This window comes from Schistocerca serialis, chromosome 9 (genome assembly GCF_023864345.2).
Source record: "Schistocerca serialis cubense isolate TAMUIC-IGC-003099 chromosome 9, iqSchSeri2.2, whole genome shotgun sequence".
Lineage (NCBI taxonomy): Eukaryota > Metazoa > Arthropoda > Insecta > Orthoptera > Acrididae > Schistocerca > Schistocerca serialis.
Window position 1 is genome coordinate 78,497,344 of NC_064646.1, and position 7,339 is coordinate 78,504,682.

The 7,339-nt window shown below is 42.9% G+C and overlaps 1 non-coding gene and 1 pseudogene across 1 annotated transcript; both read left to right on the forward strand.

The window, feature by feature from the left end:
- Window positions 1–2,889: 2,889 nt before the first annotated feature.
- Window positions 2,890–2,964, forward strand: Trnas-uga (transfer RNA serine (anticodon UGA)). Its single transcript has one exon. It is a non-coding gene; the product is annotated as a tRNA-Ser (tRNA).
- A 3,003-nt stretch (window positions 2,965–5,967) lies between these two features.
- LOC126420003 (5S ribosomal RNA) lies at window positions 5,968–6,085 on the forward strand (annotated as a pseudogene).
- The last annotated feature ends 1,254 nt before the right edge of the window (window positions 6,086–7,339 follow it).

Genomic DNA, 7,339 nt, shown 5'->3' on the forward strand with positions numbered 1-7,339 from the left:
CCTGCGACCGTAGGAGCCGCGTGGTTCCGGATTGAAGCCCCTAGAACCGCACAGTCACTGCGGCCGGCGCGAAATGAAACAATCAGCTTTGTTTCTGCTGTGTGGTTTCTGGAGTGGAATGCGTGACTTTCCGTCTTGTTTGGATTTCGGCACAGTCGCCAGTTATTACAATATTCATTCAGCTGTTCAATATCTGCAGCAGAATGCGTTCCCTTCCCTATAGGTATTTTGTTGGAATGGCTATTGCTATGTGAACAGCATGGCAAAATTCATGTGATGTCGTTACTGCGATGCAAGAAGTACGTTTCATCAGAAGAGGAAATAATAATGAACCTACTGGCAGCCCATTTTCGACAGAGATTAACTTACCAGAATTTTCTGCTATGATGACACTGAAGTATCGACTTCTTATAAAATTTTCCATAATTATGACAAGTTCTGGACAAGGAAAGACTAATACTAGGTTTCTACTCAGTTACTGATGCAATGAATTTAAGACGAAAGACTTCTGCTTACCTATATTATTTCGCTTTCTTTCAAATAGAAATTTGTATTGTATTTTTTTTTTTTTTTTTTCTAAATTGAATCCCATTGACAGAATCACTTGTTGGAAGCATGGTAACTGGTAAAGAGTGCTGTTTGGCTTGGCTGTGAGCACTATGGGACTTGACTTCTGAAGTCATCAGTCCCCTAGAACATAGAACTACTTAAACCTAACCAACCTAAGGACATCACACACATCCTTGCCCGAGGCCATATTCGAACCTGCGACCGTAGCGGTCGTGCGGCTCCAGACTGTAGCGCCTAGAACCGCTCGGCCACTCCGGCCGACGAGTTCTGTTTAATGCATAGTAAATATACATAATTTAATACAGGTTGCTCAAGCCCACCTAGCCGTAATAAGAATTAGAAAGGCCAGTAAAACTGTCTGGAAATTACAGGAACCTACGAATAAAAATGGAAGACATCTTATTCTCACGAAGGAAACGAAGTCACTCACGATTAACAAACAACTCCTCTTTCTGGAATAAGCTGATATAGAGAATTAGTATCCACTCACGTGAAATACAGTGCTCCGCGAAATCTCTGTTAATAACATTATTTTACTCTTTTCCTGGCATCACTTGATAATCCCATTTAACCTTCTTTTTCCTTTCGTTAATGTCGAGGGAATTTCCAACCTTTACTAGTTTTTTAAGCGACCAGTCACGAACTTCTTAAAAAACCTCGCATATTGCATCGCCGGTTCCGAACACGGAAGCAGCAAACTCATTAAACTGCTTATTCTTCTCGCTTCATCACGTTAACTTGGGCAATTATTATTCTTAATTGCGGCTAAGCCTCAACTTAAAATTTCTAAAGTTTACGGTAACAATATTCGTGGATCGTGCTGCGGCCAATTTGTGGTCGCGAGGGTGTTGGCGCTTTCCCCCGGGTTTATCACTGCCGCCCGGCACACAACCCCGGTGTATATTTTTCTCGTAACGCTCGCTGGTGTTCCGTGAGTCGCCCCTTAGGCCGCAAATTCCCTCGTTGGCCCATATTGCCTCCAGCAGGTCGTACATAATAAAAAGTTGCCGTACCAACAGCTGCAGAAATTTTCGTATTTCGTACCCCCGATGCGACATCCCATGCACGTCGTTAATGGCTGCGGTCGTCCCGGACTTAATGAACTCGGCAGCTGCATCTTGACTAGTGGGGCATAAAACATCCGCGGGGAATGCGAGATAAGAACCGCGATAGTCTCTGGCAACACTCGAGACGGAGGTACCGTGCGAAAAGGAAGTGCTTTTCCACATCCATTCGTTTTATGTTAAACTGTTCGCGAATTTTATTGCCACCGCGGACGCATCTATCTGTCTAGCATTTCACAGACTTTCTCTCGTGCCAGCGGTCTCAAAAACGGGAATTTCTCTTTCACACATTAAACACAGTGAGCGTCGTGGAAGTTCCGTGGACGGGAGTTATGTGCTTTTGAGGCAGGAAGGCTCATTATTTTGTCTTGCATTCTGTCAAGACATTGCTATGCGATCCTGCCGCCAACACCTGTGCTTGCGAAACATCAAGGTATGTGTTTTACGAGAAGTCATAAACGCATTTCAGCCAGGTACCCCAGTGGTCATTTTTCTAAATGATAAATGATAGTTATTTGGCGAAAAACACTCGATCACTTCGCCAAGTGTCTTTGACATGAGAAAATCCATTACCGCATCATTTGAAATGAGCTGTTTTCGTTTTGAATCATACAAGCACCTACTTTATTGCTTCGAACAAAAACAAACCTCTCCGAAAAGTGAATTTCTCCTAACGTTTCGAAACTGCGAGAAGATACTATTGTTTTATATACGAGTAGACGACAATGAATGCTCTCCCCACCACTGTCTCACATACTTAATACCTTCTTTTCATTTGAGAAGATGCGCTCATTATAATGGATACCTGACAATATGTAATACATTTTTTAATTATTCATGCTTCACAGTATGGTCAAATATAGCTAACAAAAGTATACGAATGTTGGTATTTTATATAACTTTCAATTATTTTTCAAATGCGTAGAACAAAAATTGAAATATGCAGCTTAGAAATAAAAAAAATTGAAATTACCCAGCTTAGAAACCTCCAAAGAGATTCCCCCTCAAGAAAAATATGGTTTTCCCCCAAAAATACTTATACTGTTCATTATAAACCTCGTTTCCGCTATCTACGGGCTCATGTCAGTGTTAAAAGGGTACAAGAGGCAGAATCAAAGCTGCAGTGCTTCGTTAGACGCTGAAACAGGTAGTACATCCTAGTTCTGCAAGGTTCGCAGAAGAGCTTCTGTAAAGATTGGAAGGTAGGAGACGAGGTACTGTCATAAGTAAAGTTGTGAGGACGGGGGTTGAGTCGTGCTTGGGTAGCTCAGTTGGTAGAGCACTTGCCCGTGAAAGGCAAAGGTCCCGAGTTCGAGTCTCGGTCCGGCACACAGTTTTAATCTTCCAGGAAGTTTCATATCAGCGTACACTCCGCTGCAGAGTGAAAATCTCATTCTCAGGTAGTACATCGTTAAACATCATGAAGTACATCAGAAAAAATTGCAGTTCCATTTTTCGCGTTGACAGTTGGTGCACGGGTTCCCTCAACCCCTCATAAGTGCCGGCCGCGGTGGCCGAGCGGTTGTAGGCGCTTCAGTCCGGAACCGCGTGACTGCTACGGTCGCAGGTTAGAAACCTGCCTCGGGCATGGATGTGTGTGATGTCCTTAGGTTAGTTGGGTTTAAGTTGTTCTAAGTTTTAGGAGCCGGCCGAAGTGGCCGTGCGGTTCTAGGCGCCGCAGTGTGGAATCGCAAGACCGCTACGGTCGCAGGTTCGAATCCTGCCTCGGGCATGGATGTGTGTGATGTCTTTAGGTTAGTTAGGTTTAACTACTTCTAAGTTCTAGGGGACTAATGACCTCAGAAGTTGAGTCCCATATTGCTCAGAGCCATATGAACCATTTAAGTTTTAGGAGACTGAAGTCCCATAGTGCTCAGAGCCATTTGAGCCTTCTAAGTATAAGAAACGACGGGACATGAACAAAATTTAACTCTGAAAAAAGGAGAAAAACAGACGAAAACAGAAAGAAAAGGTAAGTAGAAACGTATGGAATGCATCCTATACGTAGATTCTGTTTCAAGAAACCTTTTGACTACAGCTCTTACCCGTATCTTACTGTAGCTTAGTGTACACGAATAACCCAAAGCCGCTTTGGTGGGAGGTTTTGTGAACACAACAGGCGAAACCTACTTGATCTGTTCTTGGTATACGTAGCAGTCCCGCATGGTAAATAGCTACAAACGTTGCAGACCTATAAGGCTGATTACAAGAACCTCACTTACTATCGTTTTCTCAACAACGTTAAATGCCTAACATTAAGCAAAGGAAATTTTTAACAAGCTGGAATCACGTTTTTCTTGGCAACTCCTTCTATGATGGCATCCGATCAGATGCTAATGGCAACGACATGTTGCTGCAATTCATTCCATTGTTCACACATTGTAACGCGGGTGTTCCGCCCTGTCTCTTGCCCTTTTTTCCAGCGTTTTTCCTTCTGCAGTACTCTCTTATGAACGTTGTAACTTCCCCACTATATTCTGTGTCTATATGAAATTTAGCTCAATTTTACCTCCCACTCTACAAAAGTCTACATATTACCAAAACTATGTACCCACAAATTGTCATCCAATTTCAGCTCGTATGACAAACTTGGACTAAACAGAACCTAACTTGAACTGGACTGTAACTGATCTGAATGTAACTTGTCTTTATACTGAACGCGCAACTGAAGTAAAACAGTTGTCTGGTCCCAATCAAAATCTCCACTTACCTCGCCTCTTTCTCGAAAGCACAACAGCAAACAGCAACACGGAGCGGCTAAGCTAGATTTCTGTTTGTAAATACATATTCAAACTATTGCTTGTGATAATGCGTAATGACAAACAGTGGGATGGAGAGAGAGTAATTATTCCTATGAAATGATATTCCAAGACAACGATTTTAGAATGAAGTATATATTCAAAAAGACAGAGTAAAACTTCGGTTGGTCTCCACACATAAAGTTGGTCTGTACAACGCTATGCATAACAATATGAACAATGATATGAAAAGGGTACAATGTTACCAGAGAATTTCTATAAAAATCAGGTAATACGTTCAAGCAAGTCTCAAGGAAGTGGGATGGTCTTTCTCTCACCTCTTAACAAGTTAACTGGCGGACAATAATTATTCCTAGCTGCACAGTACAGCAGTCTTACCTCAAACTTCTTCTCTTCAAAATTAATAACTTTATTCAAAATTTATGTCCTTTTCTCTTTCTTATTCATCCTTCTTGTCCTTTACAATCAATCTTTCTTCATCTAGCAGATACAATTTCAAGTCAAAGTAAGAATACAGAATACGTCCATCACTTACTACAATTCAAGTAACAATGTACTGTATCAAACCGCGCAGAGTCAAAGACAGTGCCACAACAAGACTAAAGATTATTTAACAGTAAGTAACTTGCTCTCTCTCTCTCTCTCTCTCTCTCTCTCCCTCTCTCTCTCTCTCTCTCTCTCTCTCTCTCTCTCTGACATGCACATCGATAACATACAAAAATCAAAATGATGTGGCCACCTTTCAACATGTTATCTCTAACTAAGTGCCCGAGGCAGGATTCGAACCTGCGACCGTAGCAGTCGCGCGGTTCCGGACTGCGCGCCTAGAACCGCTAGACCACCGCGGCCGGCCGATCGAGACTGTCTCACAAAATTTTAATATTTTACACCGACCCATGTTCACTTTCTTTTGAAATAATGCTTTCAAAACTTTCAATTCTCGAATATTGTTCCAGTTTTCAAGCGGGCCTGGTAACAGACATGGAACGAATTATGTCCCGCTGCTTGGATTTTGAAAGGTAATGCCCATACGAAAGTACAAAAGAAATGCTCAGGAAACTTAAATGGGGATCCTTGGCAGAAAAATGACAGTAGTTCACGTGAAACTAAGTTGGTTAACTTCATAGAACCTCTATTCCAAGACAGCTGTCACGAACACATATCTCGCACAGGATAATGATTTGCGTATGTTCAGTGTCATGGAGACAGACCACACGATATGTCTAACTATGTAGAGTCCTAGATGTATAGCACTCGTCACAGTTTGTAGCAAATTCTCTTCCTACTCGTTCGACATGCCTGTGACGGTTTGAATCCGATGCTAAATCCATGTACCTCCGAAGCGGGTCAGTTTCAACGTGCTCAGATCTGAGATTAACATTCTAAATATTTATAGTGTGGAAAAACGATTCTGCTTTAGCAAATGAGGCTTTCTTCTTTAACACGCATTCATGGTCCGGTTATGCTCCAGCATGCTCAAAGTGTTCATTTCCTAAATATCACATGCTTATATTCATATATCTTTCTTTCCACTGCAGTACATTTGATATTTACAAACAGTATATTAGCTGTGAGGCAACGGCCTTGCCGCAGTGATTACACCGGTTCCCATTAGATCACCGAAGTTAAGCGCTGTCGGGCGTGATCGGCACTTGGATGGGTGACCATCCTGGCCGTTATGCGCTGTTGCCATTTTTCGGGGTGCACTCAGCCTTGTGATGCCAATTGAGGAGCTATTCGACCGATTAGTAGCGGCTTCGGTCCAGAATACCATCATAACGGCCGGGAGGGCGGTGTGCTGACCCCACGCCCCTCCTTTCCGCATCCTCACGGAGGATGACACGGCGGTCGGATGGTCCCGGTAGGCCACTCGTGGCCTGACGACGGAGTGCTTTATGTTAGCTGTGGTTTTTGTGGTTTCCGCGCTGTCAGCTGTTTATCAGCTTCACAGACACTAATATCTTGTCACTTATCTTTACATTGGTGCGAGAATTAAATTGGGATAATACCCGTGCATTTTCGTTTGCAGAGAAATATTTCTGCTTTTGCTTTGCTGAGTTGCAATCCTCCTCATGACCCGGAGTGTCAGGACATTTTGGCACCAGTGACTAAGTATCGTTGAAGTAGTGGTTTAGCAGCGTTGACCCGTCGCAGAGCGAAGATCAGCCTGGTGCGTCGCCGTCGCATGCTTTAGGGCACTTTCGGCCATGTAGGTAGAATAGGGGGAGATGGCCCTACAGACTTATGCGGTACGTTGTTTTGAAGCCAGTGGGCGGGGCTTGCCGCCATCTTGGATCCCCCAAAACATTAGCAGACGAGTGTTTACAATTACTTCTTGTTCGTTATTTCTGTCGTGTGCACGCAATATTTGTTTTATATGGTAAATGTTTCACTGTTTTAGAGAACAACACAGCATAAGGAACGCAACTTCAAACGTTTTTCTGGTCTTAAATGCGTATTCGATACAGTAATACGACACGAAAATATGACGCTTCTGGCCTCAGTACTGTAATTCCTTTTTGTTTATGCACTTCGAATAACCGAGAAGTATGTGCTACAAAAAGCGTGCTTTCGTAATCCATTTCCATTCATTTTCATTGTGTTTGTGTCGATAATTGATAAAGCCAGAACTCCAAAAGCAATGCTTGATAGTTTAGAGGCACCGATTTGTATTCGCTGCAAATGGTTCAAATGGCTCTGAGCACTATGGGACTTAACATCTGTGGTCATCAGTCCCCTAGAACTTAGAACTACTTAAACCTAACTAACCTAAGGACAGCACACAACACCCAGTCATCACGAGGCAGAGAAAATCCCTAACCCCGCCGGAAATCGAACCCGGGAACCCGGGTGTGGGAAGCGAGATATTCGTTGCATTTTCAGGTCAAATGCAAATTTTAAATGTTCGAGTTCGCAAGAAACTTACCTTATTTCCTTTGGTATCCC